Source organism: Oncorhynchus nerka, linkage group LG13 (genome assembly GCF_034236695.1).
Source record: "Oncorhynchus nerka isolate Pitt River linkage group LG13, Oner_Uvic_2.0, whole genome shotgun sequence".
Classification (NCBI taxonomy): domain Eukaryota; kingdom Metazoa; phylum Chordata; class Actinopteri; order Salmoniformes; family Salmonidae; genus Oncorhynchus; species Oncorhynchus nerka.
Window position 1 is genome coordinate 30,673,713 of NC_088408.1, and position 24,095 is coordinate 30,697,807.

Genomic DNA, 24,095 nt, shown 5'->3' on the forward strand with positions numbered 1-24,095 from the left:
ACTGTGACCTGTTTACTGCCCCAGGCCTTAAAATGCTGCATCCAGGCCACTGAGGCCTGAGTGTCCAGGTGCTCTGAAGAAAATGTCACCCAAAGGATGAAGTATGTCAAAGGATAGTTCGTTTTTTTATATGTTGGAAGATGGATTGTGTCTTATTGTGGAATGTCAAACATTAAAATGCCTGTAGCATAATCAATAAATGCATGTTTCAATTATCAGAGGGAGAGTAAATCACCACCAGAGCCACTTATTTAGAAGATTTGTTAGACCAAAAGTTTTGTTTTGAATCTGCTTATCTATTTAATCCGTCAATATATGTTTTATGAATAACTAATATACCCCGGTGAAACTCTTATGGTTAAATTGAGCAGGTCAGGGCTTTGGAATGGCTCATCCTTATAAAAGACAACTGCAGCTTTGTTGACTGCTGTGTGGACTGTGACCTTGACTGTAAATTCCTCTTGAGTTTAGCATGCTTGGCCAGCTCCAGCTCAGAACACATATAGACTGTTACTGTTCCTCTGTCTGGACTATCCGAGTGCTGTCCTGTCCTATAGGAGGAGCATCTCGGAAGGGTCTCTTTCCAATCCCTGTTCCACCCCTGCCATCCTCGGACAACTGGGCTGGACACCTGCTGTTGGCCTCATTTTTTTTTTTACTGCTGTGTGAATATGCACCAGTGGCGATCTGGAGCTATCAGCATTCTCAGAAACCTAAGAATGTTCTCTTACTGTATGTGTTGAATGTGCTCTTACTGTAATTTGAAATATAAGAAAAGACTCTGGTGGGTGCCTCTGTCATTTTCAGTAGCCCCCCCATTGAAGTTAGGTTTAACATCTTCCATCTAGTGGTGACATGGGTAAAACGGACTGGTTGGTTCCACTAAAGGCTTGACTACACTCTTACCATCTATAACGCATCATTGGCTCTTACATTTAGATGAGAGAGAGACGGGTGAATCCAATCCCTGCTCCCACTTGAATCCTACACATTGCCTTGTCTAATCTCCCTGTAGCGACGTCAAACTGAAACAGTGCTTGTATTAACCGCTTAGTCATTGCCAGCCCAATGCTGTTGAAGTAAAGGTCATAGAGTCATGTAGAGTTCAGTCTTTTGTGTAGTAGAACTGATTGGAATAACTACTGAAATATCCCTTGGTTATTGGAAATACCAAGAATGAGTAAGATTGCATGACTTCATCTGTCAGATGGGACTGAGATTGGAGTAGTTCAATTGTATATAGGCCTTAGTCAAGTCGTCCTGAAGTTCCCCTGTAAGTTCATGACCCTTCAACTTCAAACCAGTGGCTCTGGAGGCAAAGCATACTCTTAGTGATACTTTGACCTCAGCAAAGTAGCTATTGACTGCATGACAAATACATACAAAGTAAGTTGAACGGAAGTCTTAAGTCTGAGTCATTTCACCATTCTTTGTAGAGGCTCTTGGCCTGTGCTTAAATACGGGTTTGAAGGTAGTGGAACTGGATTGATACATTTTATAACTGATCGTATTATATTCAACTGTCACTCTTTAGAGCTGTTTTCCTCTCCTGTCCTAAATGTGGAAGAATTCCACAGTCCCTTTAACTGCTTTCACATCTACTTGTCTTTAACCTTTAGTTACAGTTTAATGAATCCCTCCATCAAATCTAGTCTGAAGTTTACGATATTCATTTCTAGACGCTGTCCTCATTACTGAGAGAGAGAGAGCACCGTCTTGTCACCTCACTAACCCATAAACCTGTCCTAGCTTGACGATCTCTATTAAACTTCCCTTAGCATTCACCTGGTACGATGGCATGTGTGTCATCAGCAGGCATGCCGGTGGATGGGATGGATCCTGGCATCTACCAGGCTGTACATCACACCAGCTCTATCACTGGGCTTTATGGAGCCCATAATTGAAGCCAGGCTGCTGATAGGGCTGCTTCTCTGAATCTCCGCTTAGATGGGAGAAATCGATAGTGCGTGCTGTTCCTTCAAAAGCCACATGTTAAATATTACTGACTTAACCATTACACTCTGTTTTCAGCTATTTGACCTGGGCCCACAAGATAAAGCAGAGAGAACAACGCATGGCTCTGTCTTTCTCATTGCCCGGTTCTGCTATCTCAGTCTGCGGCGCAGCTGTCACTGTTTGCATATTTGATATACTGGGGATGCTGAAAAGGAACAGGTGTTGAGTATTAGTTCCATTATTTTATTTCCCCAAAAATGTGGACTGGAGTCAATAGAGTTGTCAGAGCACATTATTGTAATATATGGCAATCTGACATTTAAATGGACCATTGCTGCAAACCATCATCCTCCCCTTTTCTCCAGGAAAAAAAGCAGGGGAAAAAAATAATGCAGTTCAGGTGGACTGACCTCAAAGAGAGATCAGAAAGATGCAACTTTCTTTGAACCATTTTTTTTAATGCTTTCAATACGTTTTACATTGATTCCCCGCATGAAATATTCTACCTAAAACTCCGGTAGCAGATATTCTGCTATTTACATTCTTTCAAAGTTTTTAAAAAACATATTGGATATGCAGTAGGTTATTGTTCCAGTATGGAAAGAGCTCTAAAACTGATTTGTCATACTGTACTTGTAACATCTTAATAGGATCATTGACCTCAATGACCTGTGGTCACACACACACACACACACACACACACACACACACACACACCAGCAAACTTTGAAAAGGTGCTCTGTGAGAGCCCATTAGTGAGGAAAGGTCAGGTCCCCATAGGAATCAGTGGAAGCCATGCTGAGTAATGGCATGCATATGGAATATCTAACTCACTAAAGAGGCACTCTCAGCACCTTGCATCTGATTTCCAAGTGACTTCAGGATGCAGGGGTCTTACCTCTTTTTACAAACTTAAAATGAAATGTACTTAAGTTTAGAAGTGATTGTGTTTTGCCTCTATTTTCAGAGGAAGTTTATTTCCTGAGGTTTCAACATTTCACGCTTATGGTTCTATATTTCTTTGTAGTCATATTTTGTAAACATTTTTTTATACTTTGTTTTTATTGAGGAACACAAAGAAAATACAAATAAAGTAAAGTACAAGAACAAAAAAGATCTGTCAGCTACAGTGCACATCATACATTCATCATATTAGTTACATTGACATCATCTTTGAATTAGACCATTTTCAAGTACGAAACCCATTTATCCCAGTATTCCCGGCCTCTCTTCTCTTGAGTTCTTAAAGCAAAGGTCATACGCTCACATGGTGTATTTCTTTTACAATATCTATCCATTGGGTCACGGTGGGAGGGTCTTTTTGTAGCCATTTCCTAGTGAAAGCCTTTTTACAGGCTGCCAGTAGGACAATCAAGAGGTACTTTTCTCTATTGTGTAAGTTATCAGGTATTTCACCCAAGTACCAAAAAATGAATGTTTGTTCTATGTCAAATCCCATTATTTTTCCAATGTTCCATCTTATTTCTCCCCAGTAAGTTTTGATTGCGGAGCAGGACCAGAAGATATGAGAGTGATCCACCCTTGATAGCCCACATTCTCTCCAAGAAGGGTGTAGGGAGCCAGTCTGTTTTGATTTCAGTTTAGGTGTCATGAAGAAACGTATAACATTCTTCCAACAGAATTCTCTCCATGACCTTGAGTTGGTGGAGCTTTGTTGAGTCTCTAATATGTTCAACCATGTTTCATCAGTTACTTCAATGTCAAGTTCCTCCTCCCATTTCTTTTTAATATAGTTTGTAGAATATTTCTTTGAGTATTGAATACCCAAGTAAGATTTGAAGTAGTTTTTTTGTTACTCCCCAAGTTGTATGCGTTAGTGAATACTTGGATTAATTTGAGGTGCTCGAGGGTCAGTCACTTTTATCTCCCCTAAGAAATAGTGTTGGACTTGTAGGTATCTGTAAAAATCTTGTTTATCCAAGCCATGTTCTTTACTTAGGTCCTGGAAGTTATCTAGGTTCCCATTCCTTATAATTGTACTGAATGATGTGATGCCTTTCTGCGTCCACTGTTTAAATCTGCTGTCCTGAGTTGCAGGACTGAGCTAGGTTCGTATGCGGGCCAACTCAGCAGTTTGACCGCTTTGTCTAAATTATTTTGCTTAACTACCCTAAATCATGTCTTAAGAGCGAAATTAATCCATTGATTTTGTCTATTGTATATTTCTATTACCATGTCCTTGTTACCCATACAGTCAGTTTTGGGAATCTCCATGTCTTTCCATTTGGATTCATTCATATTGTGAATTGCACAAACACACCAGAGGTCTCAATTGGAGGTCACAAAATCATCTTTTAGGTTTGGTAAGGCCATACTCCCACAGTTTTTTGGTAATTGTAATGTTGTATATCTAGTTCTTGGTCTCTTACTGTTCCAGATAAACCTTGATATCCGTTTATCCCATTCCCTAAACTGTTTAGGTGGGATTTCTATGTACAGTGATTGGAACAAATACAGTAACCTTGGCAGGATGTTCATTTTGATTGTTTCAATTCTACTACTAAGATCTAAGGGAAGTGAATTCCACCTGTCCAGGTCATCATATATTTTCTTGTTGATGTGATCGTAATACACGTCATAAAGTTTGGGTGTATCTTTTGGTAAATTTACTCCCAGATATTTAATGGATGAGGAGGTCCAGGTGAAGTTATACCTGCTCTTCAGCTCTTCCTGTGGGGTATAATTATATACTAGGGCTTGGGTCTTGTGTATGTAAAGCACATACCCTGAATGTATTCCAAATGTTTGTAAAACATCAATTGATCTAGGTACACTTGAGCCTGGGTCTTTAAGGAATAACAGAATGTCATCAGCATACATGCATATCTTGTGTTTACTGCCTCTTATTGTTATTCCCTCTAAGGTTGGGTCCTGTCTTATTGCCTGTGCTAATGGTTCGAGGTACAAGGAGAATTTATCGTTCGTGTCAAATGTCCATTTATCTTTATTCTAGCAGTCGGACATGAATACAGTGTTTTGATGCTCTGTATCATTTCTTTGTTGAAACAAAATCTTTCCATAACTTGGAATAGGTAATCTCATCCCACTGAATCAAATGCTTTTTCACTTCTCTATAAATCTGGTAAATTTCCTGTTTTACCTTTTGAATCTCTCGTAATATAAGAGGGTCTTTGTATTGACTATGAGATCGTTCTAAGTTTCTTAATGTTTCCTGTAATTTCAATTTTCAGTTTTTGGGCTTTAATCTTTTTCTTGAGAGATGTGACTATGATCTTTCCTCTAATAACCGCCTTAGCTGCATCCTACAATGTAGCAGGAGATACTTCACCGTTATCATTATTCTCCAGATAGATGTTAAATTCTGTCTTTATTAATTCCTTGAATGCTGGATCATTCAGCATGCTGGTATTAAGTCTCCATATATCAAATCAAATGTATTTATATAGCCCTTCTTATATCTGCTGATATCTCAAAGTGCTGTACAGAAACACAGCCTAAAACCCCAAACAGCAAGCAATGCAAGTGTAGAAGCATGGTGGCTAGGAAAAACCCTAGAAAGGCCAAAATCTAGGAAGAAACCTAGAGAGGAACCAGACTATGAGGGGTGGCCAGTCCTCTTCTGGCTGTGCCGGGTGGAGATTATAACAGAACATGGCCAAGATGTTCAAATGTTCATAAATGACCAGCATGGTCAAGTAATAATAATCACAGCGAGGGTGCAACAGACCAGCACCTCAGGAGCAAATGTCAGTTGGCTTTTCATAGCCGATCATTCAGAGTATCTCTACCGCTCCTGCTGTCTCTAGAGAGTTTAAAACAGCAGGTCTGGGACAGGTAGCATGTCCGGTGAACAGGTCAGGGTTCCATAGCCGCAGGCAGAACAGTTGAAACTGGAGCAGCAGCACGGCCAGGTGGACTGGGGACAGCAAGGAGTCGTCATGCCAGGTAGTCATGAGGCATGGTCCTAGGGCTCAGGTCCTCAGAGAGAAAGAGAGAATTCGAGGGAGAATACTTAAATTGACACAGGACACCGGATAAGACAGGAGAAATACTCCAGATATAACAGACTGACCTTAGCAACCTGACACATAAACTACTGCATTATAAATACTGGAGGCTGAGACAGGAGGGGTCAGGAGACACTGTGGCCCCATCCTATGATACCCCCGGACAGGGCCAAACAGGCCTATAACCCCACCCACTTTGCCAAAGCACAGCCTCCACACCAATAGAGGGATATCTTCAACCACCAATGTACCATCCTGAGACAAGGCCGAATGTAGCCCACAAAGATCTCCGCCACGGCACAACCCAGACAGGAAGACCATGTCAGTGACTCAACCCACTCAAGTGACACACCCCTCCTAGGGACGGCATGGAAGAGCACCAGTAAGCCAGTGACTCAGCCCCTGTAATAGGGTTAGAGGCAGAGAATCCCAGTGGAGAGAGGGGAACCGGCCAGGCAGAGGCCTCAAGGGCGGTTCGTTGCTCCAGTGCCTTTCCATTCAACTTCACACTCCTGGGCCAGACTACACTCAATCATAGGACCTACTGAAGAGATGAGTCTTCAATATCGAGTCTGCGTCTCTCACATGGATAGGCAGACCATTCCATAAAAATTGAGCTCTGTAGGAGGAAGCCCTGCCTCCAGCTGTTTGCTTAGAAATTCTAGGGACAATTAGGAGGCCTGTGTCTTGTGACCGTAGCGTAAGTGTAGGTATGTACGGCAGGACCAAATTGGAAAGATCGGTAGGAGTAAGCCCATGTAATGCTTTGTAGGTTAGCAGTAAAACCTTGAAAACAGTCATTGCACTGAAGCCAGTGTAGGGAGGCTAGCACTGGAGTAATATGATCAAATGTTTGGGTTCTAGTCAGGATTCTAGCAGCCGTATTAGGCACTAACTAAAGTTTATTTGGTGCTTTATCCGGGTAGCTGGAAAGTAGAGAATTGCACTAAGTCTAACCGAAAAAGTGACAAAAGCATGGATACATTTTTCTGCATCATTTTTGGGCAGAACATTTTAGATTTTTGCAATGTTACGTAGATGTAAAAAAGCTGTCCTTGAAACAGTCTTGATATGTTCGTCAAAAGAGAGATCAGGGTCCAGAGTAACGCCGAGGTCCTTCACAGTTTTATTTGAGATGATATAGTATTTATTGGTTTGCTATCAAGGTGTAGAGTTAGGTAAACTCCATTATGACCTGCTAAATTACTCTGCCCGATCCTACAATCCTTAAGCTGTGTCTATCTGCATTGTACATGAAAAAGTAGTCTAAACCTAGAGTATTCAGTGTGGCGGGATGAGTAAAAAGTATATTCCTTATCGGTCTTATGGGTATCACGCCACACATTGAGCAGTCCTAGATCCTGCAGTATCCTATTGATCTTTTTAGCAACTAGACTCATTTTCCTATTTTGATTTGTGTTGTCAAATTTTGAGTTTAAAATCGTGTTAAAATCTCCTCCACAGATAAGAGTGCCAGAGGTTTCTGTGGCAATTAAATCAAACACCTTCCTGTAGAAGACCATGTCACTCCCTGGGGGTGAGTATACATTAAATAATGTAACTTCCTGTAGAAGACCATGTCACTCCCTGGGGATGCGTATACATTAAATAATGTAACTTCATTTAGAAGACCATGTCACTCCCTGGGGATGCGTATACATTAAATAATGTAACTTCCTGTAGAAGACCATGTCACTCCCTGGGGGTGCGTATACATTAAATAATGTAACTTCTTGTAGAAGACCATGTCACTCCCTGGGGGTGCGTATACATTAAATAATGTAACTTCCTGTAGAAGACCATGTCCCTCCCTGGGGGTGCGTATACATTAAATAATGTAACTTCCTGTAGAAGACCATGTCACTCCCTGGGGGTGCGTATACATTAAATAATGTAACTTCCTGTAGAAGACCATGTCACTCCCTGGGGTGCGTATACATTAAATAATGTAACTTCCTGTAGAAGACAATGTCCCTCCCTGGGGGTGAGTATACATTAAATAATGTAACTTCCTGTAGAAGACCATGTCACTCCCTGGGGGTGCGTATACATTAAATAATGTAACTTCCTGTAGAAGACCATGTCACTCCCTGGGGGTGCGTATACATTAAATAATGTAACTTCCTGTAGAAGACCATGTCACTCCCTGGGGGTGCGTATACATTAAATAATGTAACTTCCTGTAGAAGACAATGTCCCTCCCTGGGGGTGAGTATACATGAAATAATGTAACTTCCTGTAGAAGACCATGTCACTCCCTGGGGGTGCGTATACATTAAATAATGTAACTTCCTGTAGAAGACCATGTCACTCCCTGGGGGTGCGTATACATTAAATAATGTAACTTCCTGGAGAAGACAATGTCACTCCCTGGGGGTGCGTATATATATTAAATAATGTAACTTCCTATAGAAGACCATGTCACTCCCTGGGGGTGCGTATACATTAAATAATGTAACTTCCTGTAGAAGACCATGTCACTCCCTGGGGGTGCGTATACATTAAATAATGTAACTTCCTGTAGAAGACCATGTCCCTCCCTGGGGGTGAGTATACATGAAATAATGTAACTTCCTGTAGAAGACCATGTCACTCCCTGGGGGTGCGTATACATTAAATAATGTAACTTCCTGTAGAAGACCATGTCACTCCCTGGGGGTGCGTATACATTAAATAATGTAACTTCCTGTAGAAGACCATGTCCCTCCCTGGGGGTGAGTATACATGAAATAATGTAACTTCCTGTAGAAGACCATGTCACTCCCTGGGGGTGCGTATACATTAAATAATGTAACTTCCTGTAGAAGACCATGTCACTCCCTGGGGGTGCGTATACATTAAATAATGTAACTTCCTGTAGAAGACAATGTCCCTCCCTGGGGGTGAGTATACATGAAATAATGTAACTTCCTGTAGAAGACCATGTCACTCCCTGGGGGTGCGTATACATTAAATAATGTAACTTCCTTGTTATCCAGTTTATATTTAACAAGTATAAACCTACCCTCCTTTTCTTTAATTTCTACATAAACTCAAAATTAACTGAATTTGGGATCAAGATTGCAACTCCCCTTCTTCCCATTTTGTAAGAAGAAAAAAAAGTATTCCTATATCCAATTCTCTTGAGTTTCTCGTGTTCAGGTGGTCAAGTGCGTTTCCTGCCAGAATAGTATGTCACCTCTCCAGTTTCATCTTTGCTATTACATTACTTCTCTTGATGTCACTCCCCAGTGTTTACATTGAGACTTGTGACCTTATATTCCCGATGATGCATCGATATAAATAAAAACCGTGCACCATAACTGCCTGCTTAACATGAGCCTAAAAATGAACAAAAAAAACAAGAACGATAATGTAAACCAAAGTGGGGAAATACTATGGTATTTGGACTCCCATGTCAGAGGATTGTCTCTTGCCTCTGGGGTTTGAGGGGATGAGTCTGTCCGCAGGATGGGCCCCTCGCTCAGATATGAAAATGCGTGACGTAGTCAGTCACAAACAAGACCTGTTGGAACCGAAAATAATAAGGACGCCTATTCAATAAACTTGAGGTTGATCGGTCAGTAGGTTGAGTTCAAAAACCTGCCCTGAGGCTGAGAGCCCTCCATCCTCCTCCCCTTGCGGGAAGCATGTTTGCAACAGGTGTTTGGTGACAGGGTCAAGGATGCATTTTCTGATTACTGTCGCTGGTTTCTCTGCCAAAACAGTTGGGTCTATGTGGGTATATGGAGGACGCTAGAGAGCCTGCTGGCCCCAGCAGCTAAAGCATGGAGACATATGCCCAAAGTCTGTTCTCACTCCCTGTGTGCCGGAGTCAAACGGCAGCATCACATGCAGACTTTCAAAATAGCAATTAGCTTGAGTATAGATCATCATGAGATGGCCTCAGTTTGGGGAAACTAATGATGAAGTTACATAGGCTTTTTCAAATAATTTCATTAATAGATCATCTGGTAGTCCCAAAATGGCGGAACTCTCAATGAATATCCAACTATTTTTGGTTTTTAAGATATTTTCAGAAAATGTCTGTTCCCAGCAGTGGAATTTCAATGGAATTTCTGCACTATACCTGCGTTGTTTGACTGAACCCTCATTCATTGGTTCTTTTTGGCATCCGGGCTGCCCCAGTAATACCATGGAGACCAATTAGAATATGCCTAGTGATATAATTCAGAAACTGTGTTGATGGAAACATGGTCCTAATGATCATGTCAGAGACCCAACCAAAGCAGAGGCCTCTTCTGCTGTTGCTCTTATCGTGGCCAGACGGGACCCTAACCTGTTTGCCCTCTCCATTGCTGATTCATAGCCTGAAACTTCTCTTTCATAACCAGGCTCCCATCATTCATCACGTCTGAGCTGAAGCCTTTAAGAAAAATGTCAGTGCTTTAGTCCTCTACGTTTTCTACTGAAAGGCGTCCAAGAGTCTGAACTCTTAATTCAATAAGAGATAAATTGAAAAAAATTGCAAATGTAAGCCGTATTCGCTGGCCAGAACCTAGGAGTGGGATTTTATTCCCCCTCGCTCTCTGTGCTGTAAATCTTCCCAGAGTTCCATGTTCTTGGCTCCAAACAATTAAGAAACTGTTCATTAGACTGACACAAACCAGAGAGAACCATGAGGGTGGGAAGTGGCTCTCTGTATGCAAGAGTCTTGGACGGGGCCCAAAGTCCCCCTGAGGGCCTGCTGATTTGGTCACCATACAGAAGGTGGGACTGGGATGGGAAGGCTTTGGGTTCAACTTAATCCATTTATTTTGTTTCAGTCAACAGAGACCTTTGTAGAGTCTGAGCCTATCCATACATTGAGTTAAAAGGCACAGCGACTGCCAAACAAATGATTTAGCTTGCGTTCCATCCCCTCAGAGGAATACTGGTTTTGATTGCAGTAGCCAATATTTTCGTTGAACTGAAGTATTTAATTTAATTGTGGTTTGAAACTGTGTGTTTCATTTCACTACTGTGAGCTGACTGTTTGGTAGAGTTTGATTGATGGACAACCAGAAATGTTTATATATCAACCAATGGAATTCAAATATTTTTGGATGTGTTTTAGCGATTGATTAAAAAGCACATTCAGCAGACAGGTTCCAATAAAAGGCAACATTTTGGGGGGGAATGGTAGCCCGTAAGGGTAACAGTCAGAACTTCAAAGGTCTTCTCTCTTTTTTTAGTACTGCGTTAAACTGATGCTGATTTTGTTTTGGATTCCTGGTGGAACAGCAGCTCAGCCTCGCTCAGTAAAGTGGATGACATGACATTGCCCAGCTCCCGGCTTTGGGGTTATTTTTTTCGTTAAAGAGGGAGCTCTGGGTAAGCCACAGTCAAGGCCTTGTGTCAGTGTTTACTAAATGGGATTCTCTGGAGCACTGGCAGCTCTTCAATCCCCATTATATGCTCTGTCTGGACCCTGATTATGTAGTGTAGTGTAGTGGAGGAGCTGCTTGCTTTCTCCCAGCCCTGAGCTCCAGAGATGGCCAGGTCGTTACTGGAAAAAAATAATGTGTTCTCAATGTGGTACCCTGTTAAATGAAGGCAATATTAATCTCATTCCTCCTACTACTCCTCTTCCTCCTCCAGATATCAGAGTTTGGAGTGAACAGTAAAGGGAAATAGTAGTTTAATGGTAACCTTTTGGCCTTGACTTTAGATTGACTTTATTTCCTCTCTTTCTCTCGTCAGTCCACCCATGTCTACGTAAGTGATAACAGGGAAGAACGGCTGATTTCCTCATAGGTGAACGCTGACGGACTGTTCCCTGTTAGTGCCCTGGACGTGGGCTCCTCTAGGTTATCACACCCCACCTTTGGCACTGCATCTGTTCTCATTAGACTGTTGTGGAACCTCGTAGCCATCTGCAGAGGTTCCTACAGCAGGCCAGGCCACCCTCTTTTTCTCTGTGGACCTGGCGTGCTACCAAGCGTTAGAACGGGAGCCTGGCCTTTGTGATTTGTCTGCTTGTACCCAGGCCTGAGTTATGCCATCCCTCCTGTACTGTAAACACAGGGATTGGATGTACCCCTGGAGACCAACTGGATCACCTCTTCTTTTATTATCTCACAGCGAATCCACTGGTTGCCATTAGCTTGGAAATATGTGCTTCATCTCCAGGGTCAATCACATTCTTATTCATGGCAGTTGTGACTTTTTCATTGATCATCCAGTTGAAGACAATGATGGAGTAGGCCTATGTGTTTAAATCATTTTAGTTCAACTTTGTTTTTAGAGCTCACTTCTTAAAGTAATATGTTCCTATTTTACTCTGTCATTTTTGTTAATATAGAGCAGGTCATTTAGTTTGACAAGAAACTTCTCAAAGGTCACTGGTCACCATCGCTGGTTAATCAATTCAAAACCCTTCTGGTTCATTATATCTGTTGTTTTGAGTGTGGAAACATGAGCTTCCTGTTATTTTTGGAGAAAAAAAATCTAAGAATATTCTAAAACGTCTCTCCCCATTTTTACTATGGTGGCTTCAAACAATGGGTGTTATTTTCATAACCATGCTTTGAATTTCATCCCCCAGGGTTGCCTCTTTCCCTCCCTCTCTCCGTCCAGAAACAGAACCAGCTTTGTTTTTGTAATGATCACTTAAATGACACTTCCAAAGCTCAAGGTCAGAGCGACTTCCCCTTTCGGTTTGATTTAAGTGGCACCTAGCCACGCTACTGTAGCTAATCAAAAGGATTTATGGAGTGCATCACTTTGGCCTGGAATAAGGGGTGTTTGTTGACACCCTCCTCCAGGTGTTTTGGATGTTTTTTACTCACTATTATTGTAGCTGATGGAAGGCAGCTGGGGAGACCTTCCACTTGTTTGGTTTTAAAGGGTTTGGCAGAACGAGCAAACCTCTCCTCCCGCTTATCCGGAAAGTCTGTGTGTAAGCTTCCATAATTACATTGATCTTGAGAGGGTTTTACGACCTGCTGACGCAGTCTATCGCATTTCAACATGGCTCTTGTTAACGGCCGCAGTGTTTTGCATATTCCAAGTTCACGTACAACCACGTGTGCTTCTCAGGTTTCCTGGTAATTGGGATTTTTCACATGATCCTGAAGTAGAGGACCAGAAGTAGGGAGGATGGGACAGACAGGCAGACGAGGGGTGGGCCTCAGATCGTTGCCAAATGGTTCCTCTCTTTGATTGAATCAGAGAGACTGTCAGGCCAGAGGCGTGGACTACGAAAACCAGATGTTGACTTCCACTCTACATCTCCATAACCCTAAAAACGGATTGCAGTATAGTCCTAGTATTAGAAGCCTCGATAAAACGCTGTTTCGCAGCATTGTGTAGTGTGCTTTTGTGTTTTGTTTTTTCTTTAAATGCAGGATGCCAGGAAGTCATTATTAGGCCCCCTTATCCAAGGAAATGTATCGTGCCCCTGAGTTTCCACCCAATCTCATCTTTTGGTCTGGTTTGAGTGAACACAACAGCCTGGGACAAAACCCTCCAAGCGCCCTAAATCTATCTTAGGCACTTATTTGGAATTTATGTGTGATTACTTACCATTAAGTGCCTAATAAGTGCCTTAGAAGGGTAACGGGAGGAGGATTTATGTCACAATAGAATGGCCGACAGGGGTACGACGTCTTAGGCCAACTTAAGATGGACGACCACAGTAAATGAAAGTGAGCAGTGAAGGATGGGTTGGATTGAGAACCTTTAGTCAAACACTGCCTCTGGCTGAGCTTCGCAGCCCCCTGAGTCCCTAGAGGCAGCAGGTCATTGTTGTGTTCAAATATCCTGACCTTTAGTAATGAGAAGGCAGGTTAGAGGACGACCTGGAAGCGCTTTGTCTGCATCTCCTGGGAACACAAACACCATCAGTATGCACAGGAACAGCTGCAGGGTGCTCCATGTCAATGAACACGTTGTGACACCTATTTGTAATTTCACTGCAAAGAAATTTGGGAACCCTTTTATGGGAGCCTTGCTGTGTGAGAAAAACAGATAGCTAAGTGTATGTGTTGTGGGAGCGGATAACTGGTAAATCAGTCACTCAAATGTTTTATATTAAACTTGAATCGAACAGTACACATAAACCTAGGCCATGACCTAACATTGGCTTCCCAATAGTACATGTGTCATGGTTTGTTGATTGCTCTGGACGTGGTGGAAAAAATGAACGCTGGGGCGGTTAAGCTGATAAGTCGTTTGCTTTTTGATGAGAGCTCCGGGTTTGGCAGAGATGTAGATTTGTATGCCCTTCCTTCAAAATTCCTGTTAAAATGATGTTATGTTACCTGATAATGATATAGGCTAGTAGGCATTGTGAGACAAGAATGGGTCCCAGACCCAATATTTGCTTGTCTGGTAACTCTATTCATCTCTTTATCTTTACAGATAATCCATAGGGAACTTTGCTAATAGCTGTTCCGCCCACTAAAGAATGAAGGTGTGTGTGTGTGTGTGTGTGTTGGTCTCAAGGTATTTTAGTAGTTCACAGATTCAATACTGGGGATTTAGTTTTAGGGCTGATTTTACTCCAAAGGGTGTCCGCTACTCCCCCTTTTCATCCTGCCATTATTTGATTTGTTTAGAGGATTACTCAGCCTACTTTGGCTTTGGTGTTGCCTCTCCCCACTGTGCTTTCATCACTGCAGATTTCCCATGTTGATAGCCCCATGTCATCCGATCCTATTTCTTCCTGTCCTAAAACCTAGTCCCATACGGTGTACAGTGTGAGTTTCAGAAGCAATTTACGTATCTAGCGTGAAATTGAACAGCTGAAATAAGGCGCAGAGCAGAGATGTTTCTTGGCAGCTCTCCAGGAAGGGCTGTGGTTGCTAATCTGCTTTCTGGGCTTTGCTTTTCCCCCCTGTCTTTGGTTGTTAAGCACTTTAGGAAAATGCATCTTAAGTGCTCTTTCATGTGTTTTTGTTATACTTATTGAGTTTAGCTTGCATGTAAATTCGCAGCATAGCATGCTCAGAGCAAAAGTCAGCGAATGGAGGGGAGGAAGAGCAGTGCTTCTTGGCATAGATCCTGGGAGATGTTCTCGTAAGGCTGCCTGCCTGGGTTTTTGCTCAGTATAGTTGATCCTATAGCAGAGGTTGCTTTGGATTTTGGAGTTTTCTTGAAAGAAAAAACATTTGAACTTTGATCCAATACAATTGAGAGAGACGTCCATGTTGAATAGAATAAGACAGTAAGACAGCAGGAATCCAAATGTCTATGACTCATTATTCAAATGTAAAACAATAATGAGGAAAAAGATCTTTGAAAGCAAAAAGGGGATTACTTTTTCCTCAATGGTAGTCCGTCTTTTCCACAAAAGCTTTCAGGAGTTGATATAGGCCTACCTTTACTCAGTGGTGGAGGAGACCAAATACTGCGGCGTCTTCGAACTAAAAACAAGAAGAGTTTTGGAATCTATTCATGCCATTGGAAACTCCAATATAAACCACGCTTATGATTTAGAAGTGAACAGTTTTCTCATGTCATTACTTGTTTTGAACCCCCAACCACCTTCATTCTCCTTCAGCAGACTGGGTGATTTGTTATTTTTCTATATTCTTCTGTCCTCCCGGGTTTTTGTTGCCAAGGCAATGGTTGACAAATGCGGCTCTGGGATTTGTGCGGGTATGTATCTGCAAAATGCCTGTGTTAAACACGACCAGAGGATCCGATCAGACCCTGAGGCGCGGGAATAAGGGAGACACACTGGTGTCTGAGGATGCCCTTCACTCAAAGGAAATGAGCCTGTGATAAACAGTCGTTGCCCGAATTCCTCCCCTTGTGTTGTCATCGCAAAAGTAAATACTTTGGGTGATGGTTTTGTTGTCTAAATTGTCTAAATTGCTCAGCTCAAGAGGATAATTTCCCCGAATTGAGCTCAAATGTAAAGAACACTCGTTTTTTCCGAAACATCCATTTACATCAAACTAAAATGCCATCAAACTTCTCAGAAGAGGATTCGTACACAGGACTCAGTGATTCCATGGTTTTGAACTTGCCCAGTGAATTGGAGTGACTCCTTTGGAAATGAGTGCTGACTGTGACTCAAGCCAAGCCTCATTGAAGTAATTGGCTTGCACCATGCTGGGACTGTGCCGTTCAGTGACCAGGCAGGGGGAGATGGAAATAATTTGTGAGCAGGATGTATGTGAATTAATTGGGCCTGTGTTTAGGACTTCATCTAAATTAGTATGGAAGTGTTTTACCCTCAAAGATCTTACAGACACATTTTTGTACCAAAACAGCAGAGACCAACTTAGTTTTGCCGCAGGAAACAACTGATGCTATACTGGAATTGTAAAGAAAATTTAGCCGACATAGAGCATTGTCTCTCTTTACTACCCTTCAAAAATTGTTCAGCAAACTAGTGCATTTGTTGGTACCTTGGCTTGTCTTCTTGTGATGTAATAAATAAAGCCAGATGTTTTCCTTGTCAAATGCTAATGATGTTCCTTTCCCCTCCTAATATAGACCACATGGTCTATGTTGTAAATAGTAACATGCATAGAACATGCAGGCTACATATCTGGGAGACAGAAAAAAGCATGGAATGTAGAAGTGGTTTCCATAAAAAGTCAGGTTGAACAACTTAAAGATGCACTTTGCAGAAATCGCTCCACCATTTCCTAGTTGCTAGTTTTTTTTTTATCTTCACATTTTCAAACAGTCCATTTATGTTTTCCAACGGGGTTATACATTTGGGTGAGTTTTTTTTCTCACCTGAGTAGCCTCGTTTCACTGCCAAAAATGAAACTTAACCATGTTCAGCGAAATAACAATACAATGTCAAATACAGGTAGCCTAGTCAAATAATTAACATCCAATCACATTAACCGTTAATCTCTCGCGGGAATTCCACTAACGGTTCGTATGTAGCCAAACGTAGCTGCTGATCAGTTTGGTATCTGTACTGATGGCGCAAAAGCCATGACAGGGAGACATAGTGGAGTGGTAACGAGCGTGCAAGCAGTTGCTCCCGATGCGACTTGGGTACACTGCAGCATCCACCGAGAGGCTCTTGCTGCCAAGGGAATGCCTGACAACTTGAAATACGTTTTTGACACTACAGTGAAAATGGTTAACTTTGTTAAAGCAAGGTCACTGAACTCTCTTGTATTTTCTGCTCTATGCAATGATAAGGGCAACGACCATGTAACGCTTTTACAACATACAGAAGTGCGCTGGTTATCAAGGGGCAAAGTATGGCACGTTTTTTTGTATTGAGAGACAAGACTGGTGTTTTAAGGGAACTATTTAATGAAGCTGCCAGTTGAGGACTTGTGAGGTGTCTGTTTCTCATATATATATATAATATACTTGTCCTCTTACTCAGTTGTACACCGGGGCCTCACACTCCTTTTTCTATTCTGTTTAGAGACTGTTTGCGCTGTTCTGTGAAGGGAGTAGTACACAGCGTTGTACGAGATCTTCAGTTTCTTGGCATTTGCTCGCATGGAATAGCCTTAATTTCAGAAGAAAGTTATTTGTTTCTGGCCATTTTGAGCCTATAATCGAACCCACAAATGCTGATGCTCCAGATACTCAACTAGTCTAAAGAAGGACAGTTGTAATTGCTTCTTTAATCAGCACAATGGTTTTCAGCTGTGCTAACATAATTGCAAAAGGGTTTTCTAATCATCAATTAGCTTTTTAAAATGATAAAACTTGGATTAGCTAACACAACGTGCCATTTGAACACAGGAGTGATGTTTGCTGATAATGGGCCTATCTAGATATTCCATCAAAAATCAGCTGTTTCCAGCTACAGTAGTCATTTACAACGTTAACAATGTCTACACTGTATTTCTGATCAATTTGATGTTGTTTTAATGGACAAAAAAGTGCTTTTCTTTCAAAAACAAGGACATTTCTAAGTGACCTCAACATTTTTAATAGTAATGTAGGTGAGAGTGGATTCTCGGGCCTCACTAGCATGAACACTAAATAAAGGCACAGACTGTGTGTGGAAAATAATTTATGCCTGAGACTTTCTCCAATACAAACCAACATTACAGAGGTCTGTGCATCCTTTCAAGCACACCCTTCTCATTAACCTCTGGTGATTTTTTTTACAATTTTCGATTAAAAAACAAGGTTTTATATGTAAGATGGTTAAATAAAGAGCAAAATGATAGATTATTATTATTTGTGCCCTGGTCCTATAAGAGCTCTTTGTCACTTCCCACGAGCCGGGTTGTGACAAAAACTCTCACTCCTTCTTATGTTTAATAAATGTATCGTATAGTGTGTGTGTGGCAGGCTTACAATGATGGCAAAAAACAACATTTGAGAGTGCGCTGACCCTGTGCTAGAGAGGGGTACGCAGCTGGAGGTTGAATATTTGAAGGGGTACGGGACTATGAAAGGTTTGTGAACCACTGGTGTAGAGAATCATTGTACTATCTAAACCACTGTAAAAGACGCAAAAACGGAACTTGAGAATGGGAAGCATAGAAATAGTGCACATGGCCTTGTTTTAAATGAGAATGACAGATCTATAACACACTTTTCTATGTGAATTTGTGCAGGTTGCCCCAAAAAGTGACATATTGAAGCTTTAATTGATGTAGAATTGTGGTGAATGTAGACCTAGGCCTATGTCAGAGAGAAGTTCCGGTTTTGAACTGTTAGGTCTACTGTGTGAATTAAGTTGTTTAGAAAATGAGTCAAGTCATTAAGAGCTTGAATTTATATTGAAGGAATGTCAAACAATTTGAGGATCTTGAAGACTGCACATTTATGTCCATTATGGTAATGTCCCTGTGACCTAAAGTTTTTACACCAATTTACCCCAAAAAACTAATCTGTCCACATTTCCCTTCTTCACTTGCTACAGTTCTCTTGATCTTCTTGTAGCTATCTCAGCACACCTTGGTAATTGGTGATGTGGACCACATGTTGGCTTTCAATAGCCCTCTGTTCAGTCAGTGGCACCAGGACCTCTGGCACCAGGACCTCTCTTTCCCAGGCACATAGTTGTTGGCATCATCGTTAAGGGAGGGAGGGGGAGGAATAGCTTCCTCTCCTCCCCCTTCCTCCCTCCAAACCCCTCTTGGTAGAGCGTTGGTTGGATGGAAAGCTGGCCAGTGGGCAGGCTGTTTTGAAAGAGGCTCCACAGCCCTGCTTCTGCCAGTGTCTATAATCTTCACGTGACCTCCGTGACCTTATTAACGGGGCGAGAGTGGCAGGACTGCTGTTACCCCTCTTCTTGGGGGTCAAGGTGGTTGAGGCGGGGAGCAGCTATTAGCTTGAGAGCGCCCTGAGGAGAGGCTCTTTTGAAACCCCCAGGAAACATGTCACGTTCTCCTTTCCCTTTCTCCTCCAATTAAAGTGATTTTCCTCACTGGTGGTTTTTCAGGCCTGCGAGTTGGGAGTTGTTTTGAATCAGTATTTTTTGGGATGTTTTGTTGGGAGTTTTCTTTTTCTGTTGAGTAGGTAGGCTGTGTGAGGTCGATTTAAAACGTTTCTATCACAATTCTTTGGAATTGTCGAGGTAGGATGTTTTTTTGTTTGTTGGAAAGGTATTTTATATGGGACTGATGAAGTTCATGCATGCTTACTGGTTGTTCTTCTTTGTAAAGTCTGCTGCATACACTGGCTCAGCTCAGTGTTGGCTTTGTTTGGGGAGCCATAAAACATGCTGTGCCATCAAGTTTTAAAAGGAAGAAGTACAGTATATCACCATTGAGAGCCAGTTACTCCATCATGATGAGATTGCCAGAGTGAAACTTCCATTAAGTTTTGCTTAGAGACCCTCACATTCCCCAACGGAAGAAAAAACTGTTCTGTGGGGGTTAATTTGGTCTTTTTGTCTCTCTTACAGCTTACCCATTGTGAAGCTCTTTCCAATCTGAATTCATGAACAACATCACTAGGTTGGACAAGATCTTTCCCCTGGTAAGGTATTTTACTACATCTTTCTCTTTCCTCTTATACATGAAGCAAAGCATTTGCCTTTGCAACACTATGCATGTTTGACTGATAAAAACAGATATAGGTCTAAATCCTCGGAATCAAGTACATACGCAGTATTTTCTTTCTTGACATTTCAGTTACTTTTAAAAGTGACCAATCCATTAGTTAAAATAAACAAACTTGCGTTAACTACTTTGTCTTCAAAGAGCTGTTGGATAATAACGATTCCAACTTTAATGTAATCAGACACTGAGTATGTTTTTCACAGTGAATACACTCTGCTTTCCATTGTACCCTCTCCCCCTTTCCCATTCCTCTCTGTCCGGCGTGCCCAGACAAGCTGTCAGTAAAAGTCAAACAAAGTTTTTTTTTTCCTGCTCTTGCTACAACTGGGTCAGTGAGAAGCACAAGGTGAACATGTTTACCTGCAGCTCATGCAGGCAGCCCTGCTGAACCACTGAACCACCTCCAGAGCCATGTCAAAAAACCCACAACTGTTACATTTTGCGAGAGGGTTTCTCAAGTTCATGTTGAAGACCAGACTGACCACTTTCCTTCTCTTTGACTGTCGCTTTGATTCATAAAAGTCTATCAGACGAGTAAACAGGTGGGTCTGTATGTTTTTGTGTGCGTGCCAGTGTTGCGGTCCAATATCTGTGCGTGTATGAAAGGTGGAGAGGAGCAGAATGGAACAGCTGGGTCTGCTATGTGTGCTTGTTTTGAAAATGTCAGTCTGGTGTTGATTCAGAGCAAAACTGCATGCTCTACACCTTTCCTGCACAGCTGCAATGATTCTGCTCTTAATAAGGCCCACTTATGTACCCAAGACAAAGCTGGAGGGAATGGGATGGGGGTTAAGGGGTTGGAGGTGGGGGGGTGTACGTAGGTGGGGGTTGCAGTGCAGCTAGCTAAGTAAAAATATGGCTGCTGCCTGCGAGGGAACCTAGCAGCTGTGTTGACCGTCTCGTCTGACTGCGAAGAAAGGCACTGATTATAAAGTGCAACATTCTGGCACGGCCGCAGTCACAGCAAGGAGCAGCTTTGATCATTTAGCATTGTAAACTGCTCCATCATCTAAGGCCTCAGGTAATACCCTGGTTTATTAGCTTATGAAGGGGTTTAAATCTTTATCTACAGTACTGGGCCCTCAAGCACTTTTGATGCCAGCGCTGAAGTATCTTTTTCGTTATATTCAATTAACAGCGGCGGGCCGCCACTGCTAAATCGCTGCCGCCACTGCTAAATCGCTGCCGCCACTGCTAAATCGCTGCCGCCACTGCTAAATAGCTGCCGCCACTGCTAAATCGCTGCCGCCACTGCTAAATCGCTGCCGCCACTGCTAAATCGCTGCCGCCACTGCTAAATCGCTGCCGCCACTGCTAAATCGCTGCCGCCACTCAAAAAAAATGTTTTTTTTTCTATGTGTTTTTTATTTTATATTTTATTTTATGATAATAATTTCTGTGATGGTAAAACGTTTTCAGTGTAAACTTAAATGACTAAACCAGATGTAAACTATGTAAAAAGTTAAGGGAGCCTATATATATTTTTTTATAAGATAATCTTTGAGAAATAACAATCACCAAAATAGAAACTAGACAGTCAAGGAGAATCTGTAAATTCCCAAAATGTCATGATTTTGTTATAGTGTTTGATTCACTCAGATAGCATAAGAATCCAGCATAATCCTTTGAAAAATGTGTAGAATTGCAGAGAATTTGCTTTAAAACAGTGAACTCCAAGGGGAAACACTGGAACTTTTGAGCAGTTTGTTTGTGCCCATTTGTGGCAGCTTGGAAGGAAGATATACTAGGCTGCTTAAAGTTTTGATTATCTGTTGATTTTGATACACAATTGGCAACTATCTCAATGCGCTTGTTGATGAATGTATTGAGAAAGTATGAGATAGTTGCCAATTGTTAGTCGGCAAGATGACTTTGAGTAAATTGAGTCATGTGTGACCTTCATGAAGGGCCTTGGATGTTTCAGACAAATGGAGCCCTGAGGTAAACTGATAGTCTAGATACCAGATGGCCCACAACATGCTGCCAGAGCTGCTCCTCTCTGCTTTGACATGTTCAAACCCACAAAGCATACAACCCGCTTCATGAATGATTCAACCCTAGCAGGAGATTTTTCACCTAATGCTCAGTCACAGCTTATTTCTGGCAGTGATCCCATCTGTGTTGGACACCTCACCGCTGACTCCAGCATAGGCGGTGTAGTGAGTATATTTGTTCAGTAACGGATGCCCGAACTCTGAAACTCCCGGTCGGTCACTCTGATTGGAGTTTTCTTTTCCCTTATTGGGTTCCTTGCCGTCCTAGAGGTTTCATCAAAGGGCAGATGTAGGCTATTCATAGCTAGGGCAGCACTCTTCCCTATAATTCATTTTGGCTGTTGTTTTGTCTCATCTTTGGTCTATTGTGTTGGCAGTTCTGCTGGTGGTCCCATATAAACAACTCTGAAAGGGGTTCCCCTCTCTCTCTCTCTGTGTCTGTCTCTCTCTCTCTCTCTCTCTCTCTCTCTTTCTCTCTCTCTCTCTCTCTGTGTCTGTCTCTCTCTCTCTCTCTCTCTCTCTCTGTCTGTCTGTCTCTCTGTCTGTCTGTCAGAGAGCCTGTGCCTCTGGTTTTAATGGGGTAATTGAAGTTAGAGGATGCCTGGTTCTGGTGTTGGGTGCCAGGAAGGACCAGCTCTGTGTCTCTGACCCCTCCAGTACAAAGGGACCTTCTCATCCTCCTCTCTGAAAGCTGGGAAAAGTAAATATTTAGCAGGCTGCACAACAATGGCTGGCCCAGAGAGAGAATGAGACTTTCACCAGAACTTATGGCAGAGGGGGGGACAAGTTGGCTATTTCTGGAGGAGGGTTTTTTGGGGGAAAGGAATCTCTCAAGCAGAAGTCTCATTTATAGGGCGAGGTTTTCACCAGAACCCACAGCAGCCACTAAGGGGACTTTCTGTCTAAATATATATTTAAGATCTTTCACACTGTTTGAGCGATCAGACATCCTTTCTGTCAGCGCTGTCTCTCCTCTGTTTGGAAAACTCCATTATGGCACATCTTTCTTTCTTCTGTTCTTTTACCCCCCTCTTTGACATTCTCTGTGTCTCTCTGTGTGTGTGTCTCTGTGTGTGTTTGTATTTATCTTTTTAAAAAGTAAAGTTACCAGCCTTCCTTTAGACACACTCTGGATTAGAGGTCAACCGATTAATCAGAATGGCCAATTAATTACGGCCGATTTCAAGTTTTCATAAGAATCGGAAATCGGTATTTTTGGACTTTTTTTTATTTAGTATTTTTACAGCTTTATTTATCCTTTATTTAACTAGGCAAGTCAGTTAAGAACACATTCTTATTTTCAATGACTGCCTAGGAACGGTGGGTTAACTGCCTTGTTCTGGGGCAGAATGACAGATTTTTACCTTGTCAGCTCGGGGATTCAATCTTGCAACCTTACAGTTAACTAGTCCAACGCTCTAACCACCTGATTACATTGCACTCCACGAGGAGACTGCCTGTTACGCGAATGCAGTAAGAAGCCAAGGTAAGTTGCTAGCTAGCATGAAACTTATTTTATAAAAAACAATCAATCAATCATAGTCACTAGTTAACCACACATGGTTGATATTACTAGTTTATCTAGCGTGTCCTGCGTTGCATATAATCGTTGTGGTGCGTATTCGCGAAAAAGGACTGTCTTGCTCCAATGTGTACCTAACCATAAACACCAATGCCTTTCTTAAAATCAATACACAAGTATATATTTTTTAACCTGGCTCGTTGGGAACTCTGTGAAGACTATTTCTTCCTAACAAAGACAGCCAACTTTGCCAAAGGGGGATGATTTAACAAAAGCGCATTTGCGAAATAAAAGCACAATCGTTTGCACGACTGTACCTAACCATAATCATCAATGCCTTTTTTAAAATCAATACACAGAAGTATATATTTTTAAACCTGCATATTTTGCTAAAAGAAATCCAGGTTAGCAGGCAATTTTAACCAGGTGAAATTGTGTCACTTCTTTTGCGTTCATTGCACGCAGAGTCATGTTATTATATGCAACAGTTTGGGCCGCCTAATTTGCCAGAATTTCACTTAATTATGACATAACATTGAAGGTTGTGCAATGTAACAGGAATATTTATACTTATGGATGCCACCTGTTAGATAAAATACGGAACGGTTCCGTATTTCACTGAACTAATAAATGTCTTGTTTTCGAGATGATAGTTTCCGGATTTGACCATATTCATGACCTAAGGCTCGTATTTCTG

At 41.9% G+C, this 24,095-nt stretch overlaps 1 protein-coding gene across 1 annotated transcript in view; it reads left to right on the forward strand.

The window, feature by feature from the left end:
* The window catches only part of LOC115139348 (protein dispatched homolog 1-like), a 68,967-nt gene that overhangs the window by 1,160 nt on the left and 43,712 nt on the right, over nt 1–24,095 (forward strand). The window contains exon 2 of the mRNA XM_029676615.2: nt 19,726–19,799. The gene's annotated coding sequence lies outside the window, so the exon portion shown is untranslated. The remainder of the gene's footprint in view (nt 1–19,725; nt 19,800–24,095) is intronic.